Source organism: Perca fluviatilis, chromosome 8 (assembly GCF_010015445.1).
Source record: "Perca fluviatilis chromosome 8, GENO_Pfluv_1.0, whole genome shotgun sequence".
NCBI lineage: Eukaryota > Metazoa > Chordata > Actinopteri > Perciformes > Percidae > Perca > Perca fluviatilis.
The window spans coordinates 40,659,629-40,681,771 of record NC_053119.1 but is presented as its reverse complement, the minus strand read 5'-3'; the positions used below and the strand labels follow the sequence as shown (position 1 = coordinate 40,681,771).

Sequence of the window (22,143 nt, the reverse complement as noted above, 5' to 3'; positions counted from 1 at the left end):
CTGTAGAACTGACAGAATACTATTATGTCTTGGAACATCCAAACTTTAAACAACAGGTTTGGATTTTCAGGTGGGTATTTGCCGAGTTGGTATTTTAACTGTAAAATGACATTTCCACGGACAATTTTTCCTTGCCGAGCTGGGCGGAGGGATATATTCGGATAGTCGCATGTACGTAGGTTTGTTGCCCGGACAACACACTACCATCAGTATGAAGATACCCACTTAACAGCTAACTTAGACTACAGAAGCCTCATATTAGCTTAGGTTCAACTTGGCAAAGCATGTTCAGTAGTGATGCACAAATAAAGCTTCGTGAAGCATTTGCTTAATTTTCCTGAGCACAATAGATGTTGCTCTCTGTTCAACCAAGGGTTGAAAGCACACTGAATTGCCATTCCTTGAGCCTTTTCTTTATCCATCCAGTGGGGTCAACAAATACAACTAATAGTTCATGAATCTTCATTTGGACATCAGTAATGTTGAGCAAATTTTAGAGAAGGCTTGTTTGTATATAAAGTCAACGCAAAGACACAAGTGGACACAAATTAACACAAATTGCCCCGATGTTTTTTTGAGAATGTTCGTCCAAGAAGAAAGGCAGCATCGGTCATTTCAGCAAGTGCCCCCATAAACATCTGTTTACGCTGAAGTGACAAAGAAGTAATTAAGACGGGAGCAATGGAGAAAGTTCGGTGACGTCATGATAGAGCCACAAACTCTGTGTCAGGAGAAGGTCGGGGTGGATGGACTTGTCAACAAAAACATTAGACTTTAACACAGTTCCCCTCATAGACTGTAAAAATAATGGATGTAGCAGCTGTGACGTCACCAACTGGTTAGTAAACTGCCAATTTGAAGCCTCAAGTTTAGCAATTTGGCCGTCACCATCGTGTTTTTTTTAAAAAACGTCCGTGATGATTTTGGACGAGACACGGCCGAGCCAGTGTTCTTTATGGTTGCAATGGTGCTGCGCTTAACTAAATGCTTAAGTGGTAATGTTACCAATTATCAAACCTTCAAACGTGAGTCATCCAGTAGAGATTTACCGGCGGTGAAACACAGACCTCCGGTTACTGCCGCTATTCAGCTGCATGTTAATTAAGTGAAAACACACACTAAAAGAGTCAAAGTTTAAGTCAAAAAAATTTGCAACACCCAAAGACAAGTTCTGGTCCATTTTCCTGGACACAGCGCCATGGCTAAGCACTGCTAAGCCTCTGTCCTGATTCACAGGTTGTCATTTAGCCACGCCCTAAAGCATACCCTGCTTTATAGTCTATTTTAAAATACATGGGGACATAATTTCCACAATTAACATCGTGATGTACTGAAGAACACTTGAAACTCCTTATTGCAACCGGTGGAGTTGCCTCCTGCTGGAAATTAGACAGAATGCAGGTTTAAGACACTTCCTCATTGGATTCACTTTCAAGTCTTGGAAGCTTCGTCTATGGTTCCTCTCCTCTTTCAACAGACAGCCAACGTTTTTTTAAAGGAAGACCACGATCGTTCCATAACCTTAACCCTGTGGTTATTATAATTTCGACCATGACAATGAAACTCACCTAACTTTAACGTAGTAGTCATTGTAACTCAAAGTACTTCAACCTCACCAAGTTGTTTTTGTGCATAAACCAAACCTTAACAATAGCTTTGTCACATCACATGTGAGTCCCAACGGTTTTGGAAGCCAGAGAGAAATTATGTTGACCTGCCGATAGTGGCGTTCCGATCAGAAAACACTTCAATGTGTCATTCTAGACAGACGACATATTTGTTTGTCCATTTTTCTCCTCTCTCACACATTTCACACGCTAAACCTGGGTTGTTTTACAATGTTGGAGCCATGTTAGTAGCCCTCTCCTGTGCTGTTTTGATGGACCCATTAGGCCTAACTATATTAGTGTAACACATAACAGATCATTAGATCAGCCACTGGGCAACATGAGCTGGGCTGGCACACAGCTGAAAACAAAGGAGTCAAGTCAAGTCAAGTCAAGTTTATTTATATAGCATGTTTAAAACAACCAAAGTTGACCAAAGTACTGTACAAATTGAAGTGCACAGCACAACAATTAAAATCAAAGCAAAAGGAGTCATAAAATAACACAAATATAAAAAAGAATAACAATAAAAGCAAGAAACTACAGTACAATATGTTGTTAAAATGCAAAAACATCTAAGAGCAACCGAAGGCCATTGAGAACAAATATGTCTTGAGATGTGGTTTAAAACTATCAATGGAGGGGGAACATCTGAGACAAAGTGGGAGATTATTCCAAAGCTTTGGAGCTGCCACAGAAAAGGCACGATCTCCCTTACCCACTAACCTCGATCGAGGAACAGTTAAGAACAATTGATTCTAGGATCTAAGAGGCCTGGAATTGGAGTAGGGGCTGAGGAGTTCTGAAATAAACTGGGGATCCTGATAATGAATTGCTTTAAAAACAAATAAAATAATCTTAAAATCAATTCTGTATTTAATAGGTAGCCAATGCAGGGATGCTAGAATCGGTGTGATGCTTTCTCTTTTCCTTGTGCCAGTCAGAAGTCTCGCTGCAGCATTTTGTTTTTTACGTTTTTTTTTCTCACACGTCATCAGTGTATCATTTAACACAATTTCATAAAGTACAATAATCATATACAAGGCGCGTGACCTGGGGAACCCCAAATAAGCTACTAAAAGCTTTTCAGAGGGGCCAAATAACAATAAACAACAACAAAAAATATACAAACTAAAAACTCAATTTACCAAAATACAAAATAAAAAATACAACAAAATACAGACATACTGTACTTAAACTAACAAACAAATACTACAAACAATCAACGAACAATCCCAGCACAAACTAAAACAGTTAAAGAGTAATTAGCAATCATATATTATGAGCAATTTTTCCTTGAGGCTTTTCTTGAAGATGGAGATAGAATACGACACTTTCAAGTTTTCCTCAAGCTCGTTCCAAATCTGCGGTCCCCTACAAACTACACTCAGGCTCGTACACTTTAACCGTCGTTTTTTGCCAGTAATTAGATATTTTTTCCTTGTGTCATAAGTGTGCAGTGGACTCACATAAACGGTAATTTAACCTATGGATAACCTGGAATATCATGCAGGCATTCTGATAGACATTATATTCAGTAAGCCTTAATATGCCAAGACGACGAAATAGAGGACGAGTGGAGATATTAGGCTCAGACCACGTTAATGCCCGTATGATATTTTTCTGTAAAATCTGTAGGTTTTTCAAGTGGCTGGGAAAAGTATTACACCATATGACATTACAATAGTTTAAATGAGGCTCAAACAACGTTTTATATAAGGTGAGAAGTACTGAGTGCGGGAGAAAATGTCTTAACTTAAAAAATAACCCAACATATTTAGATTATTTTTTTGTTAAATGATCAATATGACATTCGAAATTTAAACATTCATCAATATAAACACCAAGGAATTTAGTGTTTTTTACTCTATCAATAATTTGGTCATTTATTTTAAGACAAACATGCCTATTTTTCATTTCATTTTTGTTGGAATGAAACACAATGTAGTTTGTCTTTTTGATGTTAAGAGACCAAACCAAACCAAATTTCTACATTTCTTAACTCTCTATTTACTATTTCTTGTAATTCATCTGGACTCTTATGTGACATAAATAAATTTGTATCGTCAGCAAATAAGACTTTATGTAAAGTCATGGTAGAATTTTCAAAGTCATTAATATATAATATAAAAAGAAAGGGCCCAAAATAGATCCCTGGGGGACTCCAAATTTGATGGGTTTGCTTATGGAAATTTGTTCGTTAATATTTACATATTGTTGTCTGCCAAATAAATAACTTGTAAACCAGCTAAGTGCTACTCCTCTGATTCCATAATGATGTAATTTATTCAATAAAATATCAAAATCAATAGTATCAAATGCCTTTGATAAATCTAAAAATATGCCTATACCACAGTCACCTTTATTAATGGCATCATTAATCTTTTCAATCAGATCTAGCACAGCCATACATGTAGTACGTCTTTTCCTAAAACCATATTGAGATGAAGCAATGATATATAATTTATTGAGATAGCCATTTAACCTATTGTACACTACTCTCTCTAAGACCTTAGAGATTGTAGGCAAGATTGATATTGGACGATAATTGGTCATATCATTTTTATCCCCAGATTTAAATATTGGTATAATTCTTGCAATTTTTGCCCTTTTCGGCACAATTCCAGATAGAATTGATAGATTGATACAATAAGTAAGTGGCTCCATGATATCACGTGCAATGGCTTTCAGAATTTTACTACAGATTTCATCCTCACCAGCAGTGTATGTGCTTCGCAAGTTTGAAATGATTTTATAGACTTCATGGCAATCAGTAGGCTTCATAAAAAAGGAATTGACATAATTGCCCGACAAATAATAGTTAAAAGAAATACCTTGAGGTTGGTTTATTTTGTTAGAGAGTTTTTCCCCAATGGAGACAAAATAATTATTAAAGTTATTTGCTAAATCAATGTCATTTATTAAGTTATTACCTAAATGTGAGTGTATGTCCGCAGTATTTGGGAGCACGGTGCAGTTTTGGCCCTTGTTAAGGACTTTATTTAGCACTTTCCACGACTTCTTAGAGTCACCCTGTGATGCTTGTATAAGGTATGTAAAATGGTTACTTTTACTTTTCCTTATTATATGTGTAAGTTTATTCCTATAATTAGTATATCCTTATTCATAGCACTTGGGTTTTTTAAGGAACGTTTATAAAGTTTATTTTTATGTGTGATAGATTTTAAAATACCCTTTTGTAAGGGTTATGACCAGTGGCACTGCAGACAGCATTCTTCTCTGGAATAGTACAACAAATCGAATTTGTGATCTCATTTATTAGGTTGTCATATGCACTGTCAGGATCACTGCAGTCATAGACTGTGTCCCATGTTTTGGCCTGTAAGCTTTCACTCAGTTGTTGCAAGGTTCTTTCATTTAGTACTTTAATTTTTGTTTTTTTGCCGTGGTAATTTAGTCTTACTAGCCAAATTTAGAAATAATACAATAGGAAAATGATCAGTAATGTCAAATAACACAACTCCAGGTTTCTAGCCTAGTATTTAGTTTGTGATGATATTGTCAATAGTTGACCTAGTAGAATGTGTTACTCTGGTAAAATGATTTATAGTACAAAAAAAGGATGATGAATGTAAAGTATTAAGAAAATCACTTTTGGCAGCATCATCTTTGGAGACATCAATATTAAAGTCCCCTAAAAGGACACAGTCTATGTTTTTCCTATTTATAGAATATAAAGTGTCCTCCAGTTTGACCTTGAAAGTATCCAGGTCAGAGTCAGGGGGTCGATAAATAACTCCTACTATAAGCTTTTTACCATTTGTGAGATTTATCTCAATAAAAAGGGAAACAGAATTGTTTTCATCTAAGAAAATGTCATCACAAACATTCATATATCTATAGTGCACATATAAACAAACACCACCTCCAGTGCGGCCAGGCCTGTTTTTAAAAACTAGCTTATAGCCATCGAGGTTAAGAATATCAGTGAAAGTCCTGTCATTAATCCAAGTTTCACTGCAACCAATAACATCAAAGCTACAGTCAGAGTTTGAAAGTAAGGTAACTAACTCATCATGATGTTTCCATAAACTTCTAATGTTAAGGTGCAAAAATGAATAGTTATATCATTTAAGCTTTTTAATTGTTCAGGAATGTAATATTTACAATTTAGATTCGTATCTATATCAATAAAGTGTTTTATTTTGCACCAGCTGCAATCGAGACAAAGAGGAATGGCCAACACCCAGATACAGTGAGTTGCAATAATCAAGCCTGGAGGAGATTAATGCAATGGTGACAGTCTTCATGTCATCAGAAGACAGGATGGTCCTCAGTTTAGCAATATTCCTGACTTGAAAAAAGCAACTTTTCACCACTGAATAGATCTGTTTCTCAAAGCGAAGTGATGAATCAAAGATGACACCAAGATTTCTCGCATGGACGTGCAGGTTAAGAGATAGCGGACCCAGGAGGCTAGCTATGCTTGCTGTGGTGTTTGAGGGACCAAGACGAATCACCTCTGTTTTATTTTTTTTAATCATTCAGTTGTAGGACGTTTTTGGCCATCCAGCATTTCACATCCTGGAGGCAGTTAAGAATGGATGTAACAGAGTTGGAATCCCCCGGATTTAACGGCAAATAGATTTGTGTATCATCAGCATAGCAGTGGAAGGAAACATTGTGTTGCCGGAATATATACAGAGCAAATAAAATGGGTCCTAAAATGGAACCTTGGGGTACTCCACAAGAAATAGGGGCTGTGGAGGAGTAAAGGCTGCCAATATTAACAGAGAAAGTCCTATCGGCTAAATAGGAGACAAACCACTTGAGGACAATGCCCTGAATGCCAAGCTGGTCCTTAAGACGGTTTAATAAGATATTGTGATCCACTGTATCAAATGCTGCACTGAGGTCTAATAGAATTAGGATGGCACATTTACCACAGTCTAAAGCCGACCTGTGATCAAAGGAGGAGACCTGTGATTTAAAAAAAAAACAGCAGCAGTCCTTGACTCTGAGGTCCAGGAGCCCTCAGATTGGGATAGTTTTTGAACTGTGGCTTTTATGCCCCGATTACTTAAACTTGAGTCCTAATGTATGTTTACTGTACTTACTTGCAAAGTAATAGTACCAACAAGCTCTCAGAAAAAAATATTTAGTTTTGACCTTGTTCCACTGATAACCTAATACACATAAGCGTCTTACATCACAACTTTTTGGTTTTGTCTGATTAGATTAAAGATTTTAGAGGAGGTAAATAGGATTATAGCATCTATTCTGAAGGGACAGTGATCTTATATGTGCTACAATCACATGGTGGTATAATGAGATTTACATGTATATAACTACCAGCATTGCCAGAGGGTTTTCCTTTGGGGTTTTCTTTGAGAACAGTTTTTCCTGTAGGGAAGTATTTTTGGAGTTTTTACATGCACACTTGGCAGTTCTCAGGTTGGTGGTGCTAAGTAGGCTAATCCTATAAGATCTACTGTATGTCTATTAGTGTGTTATGCCCCGTTGTTTTTCTCCCTCTGTTACCGTCTCCTTCACTTTTTCTTCTTGTCCTTTGATGCTTGTTTGTAATAAAGGGGCTATACAAATACATTTATTTGAACTGAAGGGACATTACAGTGATTTAGTATTGTACTTCCACACAGTTGGGAAACACACAAAAGTAGCTAAAATAAGTCAAGTAGGCAGAGGCCGTAGTAACGTCTACGCTCCAAAAATCTATCAACCACCTTATTAGAAGACTCAAGAGTTTGCAGCCAGAGGTGGGCTCTGATAGGTGCATACCGCCACACACGATAATTGTTCTTTGATGGCGCATCAGCTAAACTTGATTAGTTGTTTCGGGTGGAACGGTCGATTGCATTCTGTTCGAGTGAAACACCCCCCCCCCCGTATTTTTTAAATTTTATTTAACCTTTATTTATCCAGGTAAGTCGATAGAGTACAAATACTAATTTGCAATGAAGACCTGTCACATTCACACAGTTACACATATTTTTGGGGTTAAGGGCCTTGCTCAAGGGCACCTAAGAGAGGTGGTAATGAGGGAGGGCTTCTCACTGTCCACTGATTAGGACAGGACTGTGTTGGTTCTAGTGTTGTGGTCGAGTCACCGACTGTCAAGTCTTGCATCCACAGTGTTTAAGTGCAAGTCTAATTCCAAGTCACTAAAGAAGAGTCCGAGTCGAGTCCGAGTCACCATTACCTGAGTTTGAGTCCGAGTCCAGTCACGAGTCCAGAGTCCAGAGTCCAGGACTCAAGTACTCCATATTACATATATATATGCCTATTAACTTCCGAGTCCTATTTCATGAATGCTCAAGTCCGATTCCATAAATCCTCAAGTCTGTGTCATCAAGTCATCAGTATGCGAGTCCAAGTCAAGTCGAGTCCAAGTCCAGGACTCCATCACTGGTCTGACTTACAGTAGCTTTGACTTACTTGAGATTTCTTTTTTCAGACATTTTGTAGAGTAAAAGATTCCGTAATAAATTACTAGGTGTTTGTCATTTGTCTATTGTTTTTATTGTTTATTTTAATGAGAAAAGGAAAAATGTACGACTGAAAAAATTTGCAGCAAGCCTGTAGTGTGTTCGATTCAAGCGCTCTGACAATGGCTGTCTGCAAACACAATCAGCTGTTTGTCTTAGAAATGTTGAACAACACTTCAGAATCTGAGGTACGGATGCACAGCACTTTGACAATTTGTTAGGTTACACACACAGACCCATTCACCCCCCCGTCCCTTTCACGTGGCACCTGACCCACTTTTCCCTTGGCTGCTATTTTCAGATGCTCCATAGGGACAAGCGGAGAGAGAGATAGAGGAAATGAGTGAAAAAGAAGTGCAGAAGGAAGGTGAGAGAGTTCAGGCATTTGAGGAGAAATGAAGGGTTATGATACACGGTCCAGCAGGACTCTAGCTGCGCAGTCAGGGAGGTGTGTGTTTGTGTGTGTGTGTGTGTGTGTGTGTGTGTGTGTGTGTGTGTGTGTGTGCGCAATCGACTCAGCCAAGCACCACCGATCCTTGAGGACTTTTCATTTGCCATATAAAGAAGTGCATAAGGTCAGATAGGGACAAAAATAAATCATAGGACTGAATCACAAGTTAATTATAGTGGTGCCTATATGTGACAGTGTGGATGTGGATGAGCGTGCGTGTATTTAAGCAACTTGGGCCAGTAAAAATAATAACTTTATTTGTATAGCACCTTTGAATATAGTTTACAAAGTGCTTTGACAGAAGAAGAAAAAACAAAAGCACATACAAATCAGTACACACACATATATACACATCATTGTAATAGTGAAAATAGATGATGGGACATATTTAAAAGGCAGAAAAAGGACAAATGAATAAATGAAATGAACAGGTGATTGACAGTGTCAGATAAAAGAGATGACATCACATAAAAACAAGTATATACAAATGTGTTTTATTGTTTTTAATCATGCACTGTACCCCGTGCAGATTCGGTTTATGTCAAATTGGCACATTTCTGTCACATATTTGTCTTGACTGTCATCACTGTGGACGGCAGGTGACATCAGCAGACTGCACACAGCACTTTTTTATGATCCACAGCCGTGGGATGCTTTACACAAAATGACACAGAAGAGACCGAGTCCAGCTTTTTCTACTTCGTGCTGTGTTAACAATGTTATTTAGGGTTTTAAATTTTACCTCATGCAATCTTGATCTTTTTAAAAGACCAGTGGATGGAGTGGATACTGTGACAAACAGAATGGCACTATGTTATTGAATTCTTGGTTTTAAATACTATACTATATAGGAAACTCTTATTTGCTCAGCCCCTGCATGCGTTGTAATTATGTCTTACCGTAACGCCCGTCAAACTGAGGCTGCAGCAGATAAACACACAAGCCATGAACCGAGCTGCAATTTAACCTTACTGGACAAATGTTCAGGGTCAGCTTTCCTCTATTTGAAGGCTGTCCAGATTTCAACCTTTTGTAACTGCACACAGCTTGACAACTTCCTGGAAAGCGGTTTTCTTAGTACGCAGGCTACTCTACAGTGTTCACAGTAAATAATAAGACTCAACATACAGTACATTGAATGTTAGGAGATCAAAGCAGCAGCAGGACTGAATCCCGCAAAATGTGTGTGTGTCTGTGTGTTGTGTGTGTGTGTGTGTGTGTGTGTGTGTGTGTGTGTGTGTGTGTGTGTGTGTGTGTGTGTGTGTGTGAGTGCCGTGACCCAAATGGTGATTGCCTCTGCCCATGTAGATCACCGCCGATAGGACCCAGAGACCCCCGGCCACACACATCATCATTGTGAACGAAGACAGAAGTTTAAAAGTTCAGCTTCATTGTTTGTTTTAATGAGGAAACTGATTTGTACTGGAGGTATTTTCTGAAGGTTTAGTATAATGTGAATCTTATGGGTATGTGGGCTGTTCAGTTACTCTCAAAAAAATCTGATTAAAGGGTGGTATTATCATGTTTTTGTGTCTAAGTGAATGATGGCAACAACAATCTTTGATATTGGTCCAGTATAAAGCGTGAACGCTGTAACCGGCAGCCACAGACCGGACTGCAATGTAACCCCATGTGGCAAATGTTCATCGTCAATTCCGTCCACTAAAGTGCCGTTTTTGCCATTGACAGTGTCAGATTATTATTCTGGAAAAGGATCCTTAATGTGGAAAGGATTTCGCTTAGAAATGTAATCTGAGTCTGTCAGCGGCAAAACGAGCACTTTTGGGGAAGGTAAACACAAGCTGGACAATTGCTCTATTAACTTACATTGTAGCTTGTTTCACCGCTGCCGACTGCAAAACCAGTATTGGTTGATCCCTAATAGTAATGTTAGTAGCTTAGTCTCAGAGAACGAGACGTCGTGACCCAATCAGGCGGCAAAATGTTGGCGTCAGTGTCGGCGTTGCCAAAGGTCTCCGTTTGCAGCCGCTGAGACTGCAACACAACCCCGCAGATTCCAAACCAAAACGGGTCAGAAGTGTTTCCTAATGTCTCCGGTTTAGGGGCTCGGAAACGCCAGAGCAGGGGGAATGAGAGGGGGAAACACCAGAGCAGGGGGAATGAGAGGGGGAAACGCCAGAGCAGGGGGAATGAGAGGGGGAAACGCCAGAGCAGGGGGAATGAGAGGGGAAACGCCAGAGCAGGGGGAATGAGAGGGGGAAACGCCAGAGCAGGGGGAATGAGAGGGGGAAACACCAGAGCAGGGGGAATGAGAGGGGTAAACACCAGAGCAGGGGGAATGAGAGGGGGAACACACAGAGCAGGGGAATGAGAGGGGGAAACGCCAGAGCAGGGGGAATGAGAGGGGAAACACCAGAGCAGGGGGAATGAGAGGGGGAAACGCCAGAGCAGGGGTGTAAATGTAGCAAAAAAGATATTTCCTTTTAAACCAAAACGAGGAAATATGAATATAGCCTTAGTTTACTAAGACACACAACATTAGTAATGGATTAATGGATAACCAATGCAACCCAATCATGATGTATATAGTAATCATATGTTAAGTTTTTGAAAAAGTCTGAAAAAACTGCAAAGTTACCCACCACACCCATTTAGCAGCTGGAATACTGTTACTGTATTTAGAAAAACTAATTCAAATTATAGAATGCATAAATCCAAAAACTCAGCTCTTTTGTAGTGGCTGCAGGTGCTGCATATATTTGCTTTTCAGCATTGAGAACACAAACTTGATATAAACTGCATGTTGTGTTCTCCTTTTTTCAGTAAACCCTCTGTGATGTTTTATGATGAAAAACATCAGTGAATCAAAGTTGAACAGAAAAGCAGCGCTGTGCTGTGATATAATAATTAACATTCAGCGAGCGGGGGGGGGGGGAATCAAAGCGAAACAATGACTCAAATCAGATGTTCGGCTTTCACTTTGGATTTTCCTGTAGCTGGCTCATCATCACTGGGAGGGTAGCGTCTCACTAAATCATGATTTCTGTCAGGATCACAACCACATGATCAGCAGCTACATGCATGATTGGTCACATTTCATCAGACAGCGCATGACATTTCATGTTTTACCCATACATCATCATCATTTAGACACTTCTTTTTCACACACTAGGTTCAAATCTAGTCTAGAGTCTCTAAAGGAGATTAGCACAAAAACTTGAAGAAAAACAAACTGACATTTATTTTGCCAGAACAATGTCATATATCTTTTTCCAACAGCAGATGGGGACTGTCCCACTCTTGCCTCAAGTGGAACAGGCTTTGGGGGGTTCCTTCACTCATCACAAAAGGGTTGAGAGATACTCAAGAACTTATGTATTACCTACAGTATATATATTCAAATTGGATATTAATTATATCAACAGAAACAGCCAAATGATAGCCAAACTAATTAAAACTCAATGATGCACTTGTTATTAACAATGATGCATCCTCATCATAAATCTGATATCAATTACAACCCGTTTGAGTAATAACTGCCAAATGCTGATATGTTGATAATAAGTCTCTGAACATCAGCAGCTTTCCCTCTTTAGCGTTTAGCTTAGCACAGCAACATTCCAAACATAAACAACACTGGCTGGGCCGCGTCATCCTCCCCAGCTGGTGGAATGCCCTTAAGTATTGTACTTCAGTCCAGATGTTGAGGTACTTGTACTTTTACTTGAGTCTTTTCTTTTCATGCCACTTTCTACTTCTACTCCGCTACATTTCAGAGAGAAATATTGTACTTTTTACTCCACTACATTCATCTGTTACAGCTTTAGTTACTAGTTACTTTATAAATTGAGATTTTTGCACACAAAACACATCAACACGTAGTTTATAAAATCTGATGTTTAATTGGGGCCCCATAGTGATTCTACCTTTTCTACCTTATTATTACACATCTTTCCTCTGCCATGGGAGTCTATGGCAGCCCATAGAACCGTAGAGTAAAAAGTTGTGAAATTTGGCACATTGATTCGGGACAGTCCCATAATTAATTTCACCAAGTTTTAGGTCTAGCACCACCAATGGGTCAAAGTTGGCGTTGCGTCCATGCAATCAACTTTTGAACCGTATGCCCGATTTTAAACATCGAGATATAGTTGGAATCCTTGGATTACGGCGAACTCAACGCACCCCATGATGTCAATATCCGCCATGTTGGACCTTCCGCCATATTGGATTTGATCAAAAACACTAAAAAGTTTTCACAGGTCACAAAATTGGTCCGATTTTCACGAACCTTGACAAAGATGATCTTCAGACCATGCCTAACAAAAGTTATCACATTGCGCATTGATATTCGACAGTGTTTGCCCGTCACTGCCAATCGAAATCAATGGCTAAGCTGCTAAACAGGAAGTGAACTCATATCTCAGCAAGTCTTTCACGTATCAACACCAACCTCAATACTTGGACACATGACCCAATAAGGAGGAGGATCAAGAAATTTGGTGACTTGTGACCACTATGGGGGCGCTATAATCACAGGAAGTAGGCTCATATCTCAGCAACGCTTTCATGTATCAAAACCAAACTTCAGTCCATCCAGCAAAACGCGATTATGCGATCGCATAATTCAATGCATAATCAGCCAAAGTCCACATATTCATGCGGGGGCCGCATTTTTTCAAATATGCTGCACTTTCGCCGCATAAATTGCCGATTTCCACGCAAAATATGCGGTGCTTGCATGATTTCATAATCCCTGCATTTTAGTTGCAAAAAAGTCACATATATCTTAGCAGAAAGTTGAAAAAAAAGTTGCGTTTACTTCACACAAGAGCATCCATTTTCCCCTGTTGCCATGGGAACGTTATGAAGTGACGTAATTACGCGACGTGAACATCATCTAAAAGCAGGTGTTGGAGGTTGAATTTGACATGTTGTACTTTGAGTCTCTTAAGTTGGTATCCAATAAGAAAGCTATCTTAATATCTGATGTCTACTCACATTTCTTTAAGTGCTCCTGCTGTCTATATTATTAACGATTTTTAAAAGTCTGTCTCTTTTGTATCTTTTATTTCCCTTTGTTTAGACTATTACTTTTATTTTTACTTTAATATTATATTATTTGTATATATTTTTTTATACTTATTTGTTTACTTATTGCAATGACTGAATATCTGTTAACTATTTTTGGAAATTAAGTTTTAAAAAAGCAGGGTGTTGGGGGAATCACTTTTTCTTCTCTTTTTCATCAAACCGCAGTTTTTGCAAGTTCCCGCAATTTCATCGCATAAAATTGCATAAATATTCCATCGCACTTTTTAAGAAAACGTGCCGCATAATCAAGGATTTTTGCCCGCAACAATCACAAAAAAACTTTTTCTGGAAGGACTGGTACATGGACTTGGGACCCCATCCTGAGGACGCACAATAACTATGGTGACTTTTGACCACTAGGGAGCGCTATAATCACAGGAAGAGAGCTCATATCTCAGCAATGTTTTGATGTATGAAGTCCAAACTTGGTACAGGGACATGGTAGCTGATTGTGAGGATGTACAAGGAAAGTGGTGTCATTTGGCCTCTAGGGGCACTGTAATAAAGAAAGTGAGCTCATATCTCAGCAACACTTTGATGTACTAAAGCCAAACTTGGTACAGGGACTTGGCACTTGATTGTGAGAACTCACAAGGACATTGGTGTAATTTGGCCTCTAGGGGCAATGTAACAAAGTAAATGAGCTTATATCTCAGCAATTCTTTATCTAATTGCCATCAAAGTTGCCATTCCTGCTAGTGTACTGCTTGGCCCCCTCATTGCTGCTTGCAGCTATATTTCTAAAGTAAACTAGCCAACAATACAAGTCCAGCTGAAATGATTAGACCATTAAACACACAACTGTTTGGATCCTTTACACTTTCTACAATGGGAGGATTTTTCTGTATTAAGTACTTTTACTTTTAATACTTTAAGTAAATTTTTTTGGTTGTGTGGTTGGTCTAGTGATAAAGTCAACCAAAACACAATACACTTGCTCTAAAAACTGAGGATTCTAGAAAAAAACATTCATGCATTTATTGAGAATAGATTTGTTTGTTAAAGTATTGCTTTTAATGATCATTTCCCTTTGAAACATAACTTATGTGCTTGCAAAGAATGTTTATCCTGTGCACAGAAGCTCCCATTCAAACCTACACAGGAAACATACACACTCACACATGCGCATCATGTACACACCCACGCACACCTTGCATGACTATGCAAAAGCAACAGTGAGAGAGGCTGAATAGATGGAGCCGTCACACACTCTGAGCCGAAGTGCTATTAAACGGTCCCACGGAGAGTTATTCTTGTCAACCCCTGCACAGACAACACACACACATGCACACACTTCTCAGGCGAGGTCAACTCAATCTCGGGCCAATGCATATTTCATCAACCGTTGGCAGCCCGGCCCAGCCTGAGACCCTGACGCAGCTCCCAAATAACCACTGTCCACTGATGAAGACTTTGAGACCAACAAGCGATACAAAGTGTCTGTCAGCAGGAAGTGGAGCAACAGATAAACAGCACAGCTATACTGGGTATGAAATGTTTGCACAGATTGTTGCAGATTCTGTGACTTTGTGGGAAAACCTGGACCCGGGCAAGTGCCTTACTAAAGATTTTATTAAAAATGGTGTTCTTTTCACTGTCTCGTTTCCTGTTACAGGTCATTTAAGACCATTGTATGAAAAATGACAGAGCTTCAGAAACATTAAAAAGTTACATATAGTCACTTTAAAAGGTGCAGTAGGTAAGCCTTATAAAACTACCTTTCTGTCATATTTGCTGAAACTGACCCTATGTTCCAGTAGAACTACATGAAGCAGGTAATTAAAAATAAATCCAGCTCCTCTGGCTCCACCTACAGCCTGGAGTGAGATTTGCAAAAATCCACCGCTCCCTGTTCAGATGCACCAATCAGGGCCGGGGGGGTGTCTAACTGCATGTCAATCACTGCTCATGCACACCCATTCATTCTCCCTTGTGGGGGGAGGGACTTAGGAGACCGTTTTGGGCTTTAGCAGAAAGGGGGGAGGGACTGAGAAGTTGTTGATGTTCACATTTTTTGGCTAAGTCCTGGATCTTCCCAATCCTACCTACAGCACCTTTAAGTAAAAGTATGTAAGTATCATCAGGAAAATGTACTTAAAGTATTTAAAAAAAAAAGTAAGTAAAAGTAGAATCCTCCCATTGTAGAAAGGGTAAAGGATCCAACCAGTAGTGTGTTTAATGGTCTCATCATCTCAGCTGGACTTGTAGCCGTTATATTGTTGGCTAGTTTTAGATTTTATAGACTACATGTGTTTTGTGTGCAGAAATCTTAATGTGTAAAGTAACTAGTAACTAAAGCTGTAACAGATGAATGTAGTGGAGTAACAAGTCCACTATTTTTCTCTGAAATGTAGCGGAGTAGAAGTACAAAGTGTCATAAAAGAAAAGACTCAAGTAAAGTACAAGTACCTCAACATTTGGACTTAAGTACAGTACTTGAGTAAATGTACTGGGTACTATGTTACATTCCACCGCTGCACAGTGTTCTTGTCTGGTGATAGGGCCAACAACACAAGGTGTGAATGTGTTGACATGTGAAGTATGGTCTCATAAAGAAAGTGTGGTCATTTGACCTTAATAGTTCAAGTGGAACCTGAACCCTGCAGCAACATGCTCCGTCAGATGGGTTTTTACAATCAGACTAAAGATATCAGTCAGCAAACTCTGACTCATTCATTCAATCTCACACTAGCATTATTGCAGCAGACAATGTGAGTTAAACACTGATCAGCCCGTCTCATGATGATGAATAATGTCCAGGAGAGGACAGATGGACTGTACGTAGAGACAGTTAGAGTCTAAATCAAACCGGTGCCTGGGAGCATAATGGCTGCACAAACAACTCTACAGGATCAAATCAATAGCACTGTAAAATCCTAACTGTATTCAAATCCCACATAAAATATCTGCGGAACAATAATTACAGGGCAGACAGGCAGTTATTGTTTCCAGTCCAGGCTGTTATCTGTATTAACAGTAGACGCTTTTGGTTGATAAGTGTCAATAGCTGCAGAGGACAGACAGACGTTAGAGGAGGAAGGGGGGTGGGAGTCCGCTTTAACTGTGCAGTAAAATAAGGATCACAACAGTCCGGGGGCAGAGAGAGAGATGAATCATCCAGCCGTCTACTTTATGGTGCAGGAGTGAGGAGGAGGAGGAGAGGACAGAGGGAGAGAAGTAGAGGGGACAGTGAAGCAGAGAAAAGACAAAATAGGAAGGCGAGAGAGAAAGTTGAAGGGGGAATTGATGAAAAAGAGAATGCACGAGGGAGCAATAAAGCGAGAATACAGAGACTAAATAAAAGGAATGAAGCTGAATCATGGAAGGTGAGCAGACGGAGCGGGAGAGAAGAGAGTGAGAGGTGGAGAGATACCGAGTGGTGAAAAAAGGAGGAGGGGAGTCAGGAGGACAGAACACAGGCGGATCGGTACTAGAGAAAAGAAGCAGAGGACATGAAATGTAGGAAGAGAGAAACAGCAGGTGTGGTCTAGATTAGGAACTGACTTCTAAGATATAATGTGACAGTCCCACGGCCGCACAACCCTACGTGAAATGGCTTTTATTGGTTTAAACAGAGTCTTAGTGGCCTGTTGAAAAGCCATCCTGCTCCTGAGCTCATCCGGCAGTATTCTATATCCACGACATTCCACCAGATGTCCCCCTTTTCGGCCGGATGTCCATTTCCTTCCTCTTTCTTTGTGTTGGTGTTCTAACCTCCGGTGGATTTGTGAGGACTATGGTTAACTGCTCCTCAGATCTCTGCAGGGTAAATCCAGACAGCTAGCTAGACTATCTGTCCAATCTGAGTTTTCTGTTGAAACGACTAAAACTACTTTTGAACGTACACATGTTCCACCAAAACAAGTTCCTTCCTCAGACTACAGCGGCACCGTGGCGCCCAAGACGATTGTGATTGGTTTAAAGAAATGCCAATAAACCAGAGCACGTTTTTCTCCCATCCCGAAATTCTGTGTGGACAAGCCAGACCCACCCTCCTCCGCAGCGCTGTGGAGGAGGGTCTGGCAATGCGAGACAAATTATCCAGTGACTAGACATTAGCAAGAAGAATACTCAGTGGTGAAGGTCAGTTTTAACGCTTGCTAAGCCTGACAAGGACCTCTGCTTACTTTGTCCCAAAATAGGTTACATTTTTATGGTACATACAGAATAAAGACTGTTGCCATATTGTACTGTGAATAAATCTTATAAATATTTCATGGACCTAATGATTTTATCAGCATAGGATACACATGTCTATCCAATGAGCTCCAAATGGGCTAAACTTACAACAACTTCCTAGAGTCGTACTGTAAACTTATAGTTGATACTGCAGCAGAGTTCTGCAAATACACGTTACTTATTTGGGCAAAACTCACAATAATTGCACTGATAAGTTAAATGGTAAGCACCACAGTAAGACATTGTCTTTCTGAGGATGTAATGATGAAATCTAATTTTGCAAAGGACCCTCCTGAAGGCTCTCAAGGACCCATCGTGGTGCCCGGATGCTACTTTGATAATCACTACAGGAGCAGATGTTATAGCACTGCTACAGATGGGTACTTTAAGATTATAAAACAGGTGATAAGAAGAGATGCTCAGTGTTAGGTGGCAGACTTAAACACAGTGACACAGCAAGATCGGCGACACAGTAAACTGCAAAGGTCACCCTCCACAAGTAAAACTTACAAGCAATGTATAATCAATATCAATTTAACTGAAGATGGTGGCAAATGAAACAAAGTCAATGTGGCTAAAGTCATGTAGGAGGGAACATTTAGCCAGAGAACTGCAGATACAAATGAAAGTTGCTGCATCAAAGATTATGTTTTGATACAATGTCAAATGACAGTTGACAGTTGTTTATTCAAATTCATTTCCCCAGTCACAAGTAGACGTCTTGGCTCCCTTCCACTTCGTCACATGGTTTCCTTTGAACATTCAAAAGGCAGGCTGATGGATAGAGATGTAGTAGCATGACTGTGTAATAAGAACTGGATGCAGTGTTCGAGGCGGAGACCTGTTTATTCCTACGAGAGTTGCTCAGATCATGGAGCCAGAACGTACCCGGATGATCGACACTGCTTCAGCACTGTGTGGCCCATAGAGCAGGCGCACTGGAGACCTCCACTGGCCTTCAAACTTGAATGGGGATAAAAATGCGTTGTGGTGTGTTGCGATGTGTTGATAAGAAATCCGCTTGACCCTGTTCTTGATTATAAAGTTTATTACATCAGAGAATTCAACATCAATTTACAAGCTCTGCAGAAGCTTGGAGAGACGACAGATCCAATCCCCAAAAATGGTCGCTCTAAAATTCTACTGTTGAAGCATGGTATATATCTCCTATGCATTGTGTAACATAAGAAGTGATATGTGTGAGTGAGTATATGATAGGAGCAGAGAACCACCAATCGATACCTTCCACATGGAATAGGGGCAACAGAGTCACTCTGTTTTAGGGGCCCCTCTGGTAACACTTTCCAGATGTTTCAGCAAAATGGAGTAAAGTCCATCTGAACCAATGCCAATAAATCACAGCAGGTTTTTCTCCCATCCAGGAGTGCTGTGTGGACTAGCCAAACCCTCCTCCACAGAGCTGTGGAGGAAGGTCTGCAGACTATGTTAACTTTGACACGTGTATCGGGTGTGATCTCAAGTCAAGCTAAGCTAAGCTAAGGGCATGATCAGCTCATCACAAGCTCAGAGGGCTGTTCTCAATGTTTCTTTTAATTCATGGAAAGACAGAACTGGGGACACTGGAGATTTTTAGCTCTGTGGCAGGGAAGTTGGAAACTGATTCAGCTGCAGATACACGCACACGCAGAGCCATGCAGAGATTCCGCTCTACAGCAGACAGGCTGAAGGCAGAGATTCTACTGCAGATGCACAACAAAGCCACTCTGGGGGTTTAGCTATGTGGCATGGCAGACTGAAGGCGGAGATTTAACACACAGAGGCACTCCGGGCAGGCGGTGTCAGGCAGACAGATTAGAGAGGAGGAGAGAGAAGACACCATTAATAGTACAGAAGTCTGAGAGAAACTATCGTCTCAATACTTTTCACGCTGCAGAGTCAACCAGGCACAAGGAAGGATGTGGGGGAACACAAATTTCAAATGTTGAGATAAAAGAAAAGTGCATGAATGGGACCAGTAAATAAGACAAGCGATATCAGCATAGATATAAAGGTGACAGAAATGTAGTATATGTCAGACTTAACATCATTGATCTGCTGCTCAGAACAAAGACTGTAAGATACCAGAATGACTAATATTGTTATATAGACGAAAGTCATTTTCAGTTCTTCTCAGTGGGTGTAACCTTTCACATATCTTAAGTGATCACCTGCATTCATGTAATGTTTAGTTCATGTGATTCAAGTAAGGGTTAATGCCCGACTTCGGCTGCGCGTCGGACGGTTCACGCCTCGCCGTCGTCCATTAATACCTTTATTAATGGACACCTTGAAGGGCATTAACCCGCTTATACCATGGTCACTTCCCAAATAACATTAGTTCATATTTTAATTAGTTTTACAATCGAAATCTAAAGTTTATCCAAACAATAACTCCGTTTCCCTGGTAACGCCTGACGGTTTGACTAATACCTGGAACAATCATTCCCATCCATCAGGTTCTTATGCAATGCAAACGTTGTTCTCTCTACCAGGAATTAGGAAGGACCTTAGATACGACTTGCCTCCCTTAGCAACCGGAGATATTTATATAGTCCGCTCAGCTGATAGAACCCTTCAGTTTAGCTACAAGCCAGAAAGCTAACGCTATGCTAGCAAGATCCAAAGTCAATAACATTGTGTACAGTTGGCAATCAGTAAAAATTATTTGACAGTATGTTGAACAACAAGACAAGCTAGCTATCAGCCATGTCATTGTCCCCAAAACAATATAACGACTTTTACGAAGACTTTGATCCGCGATGTGTAACGTTACTGTCGGCTGCAGCGGCGCAGCCTGAAGCAGCGAGCTGAGATATGTGAGATAACGTTATTCTCTGTGAAACTGAGTCAGTCCAGAGGGCCAGTAGAACTTACTTCTTGCAGCCTGTGTGTTTTAGCGCCATCCTGTGGTGTTCAGAGGACGATTTGGAAATAATAAATCCACATTTCCTTATTGATTTAATGTAGCGCATTCATATAGAACAGTAAACAGTCAGTTTCACCGAACTCCTTTACTAGGTGTCCTACATCACTTTTTATACCATGGTCTGGGGAATACTCGATTCTGATTGGCTGCAGGGTGTCCATTAAAAAGTGATGTAGGACACCTACTAAAGGAGTTCGGTGAAACTGACTGTTTACTGTTCTAAATGAATGCGCTACATTAAATCAAAAAGGAAATGTGGATTTATTATTTCCAAATCGTCCTCTGAACACCACAGGATGGCGCTTAAAACACACAGGCTGCAAGAAGTAAGTTCTACTGGCCCTCTGACTGACTCAGTTTCACAGAGAATAACCTATTCTTCATATCTCAGCTCGCTGCTTCCAGGTTGCGCCCCTGCAGCCGACAGTAACGTTACACATCGCGGATCAAAGTCTTCGTAAAAGTCGTTATATTGTTTTGGGGACAATGACATGGCTGATAGCTAGCTTGTCTTGTTGTTCAACATACTGTCAAATTATTTTTACTGATTGCCAACTATACACAATGTTATTGACTTTGGATCTTGCTAGCATAGCGTTAGCTTTCTGGCTCATAGCTAAACTGAAGGGTTCTATCAGCTGAGCGGACTATATAAATATCTCCGGTTGCTAAGGGAGGCAAGTCGTATCTAAGGTTCTTCCTAATTCCTGGTGGAGAGAACGTTTTCATTGCATAAGAACCTGATGGATGGGAATGATTGTTCCAGATATTAGTCAGAGCCTTTGCGTCAGATGGACATTTGGACACATAGGATTTGAAACTTTTGACCGGACACAGCGGATCCCCGGGCCTGGCAAACATAAAACCTCTAAGGTTTTCCTTGTCTGGGTCATTCGAGTCTTTGTGGTTTTTGGTGTCCGGATTGTAAGCCAGGCTGACAAACTCAACCCATCCTCGTCTCTCCGGAGGATGAATTGCATGCAGAGCTCCCGGTTGCCCTCCCTGTCACGCCGAGCCAAACACAGCTAGATGTCAAACCAGACTTTTCTGACCAGGCCGAGGGGCGTATCGGGAGACAGTACAGCTGGATTTCTCATCATTTTAAGATCAGACTCAGAAATACGGGGATGGTGAACGCTGGTATCTTTGCCGCTTTTTCGGTAACGCTTAATTATTGCTTTAAAAACCGCATTACTGGTCATGAATCTGGTGTCAGTTAAAATATTGAATTCCGTTAAATGACGGTTGATACCGGCTCTCAGACTCCTTAGGCTTGAAACGCTGTACTCTCCCCCTGCCTTGGGTGACTGGACAGCGGCATAAAACTCCCGCAGGGTCTAATTCAGAGCATCGGCGCTGTATTTCTCAAAGCTGGAGTCCATTTCTTTTTGAACAATAAAGTCTCTGAGTGTAGTTACTGCCCATTTTGTATTTTTTTTTGTATTGATCTCATCTTTT

The 22,143-nt window shown here is 40.3% G+C and overlaps 1 protein-coding gene across 1 annotated transcript in view; it reads right to left on the bottom strand.

The window, feature by feature from the left end:
* The window catches only part of znrf1 (zinc and ring finger 1), a 64,158-nt gene that overhangs the window by 18,511 nt on the left and 23,504 nt on the right, over positions 1-22,143 (bottom strand). The gene's annotated exons all lie outside the window — the stretch shown is intronic.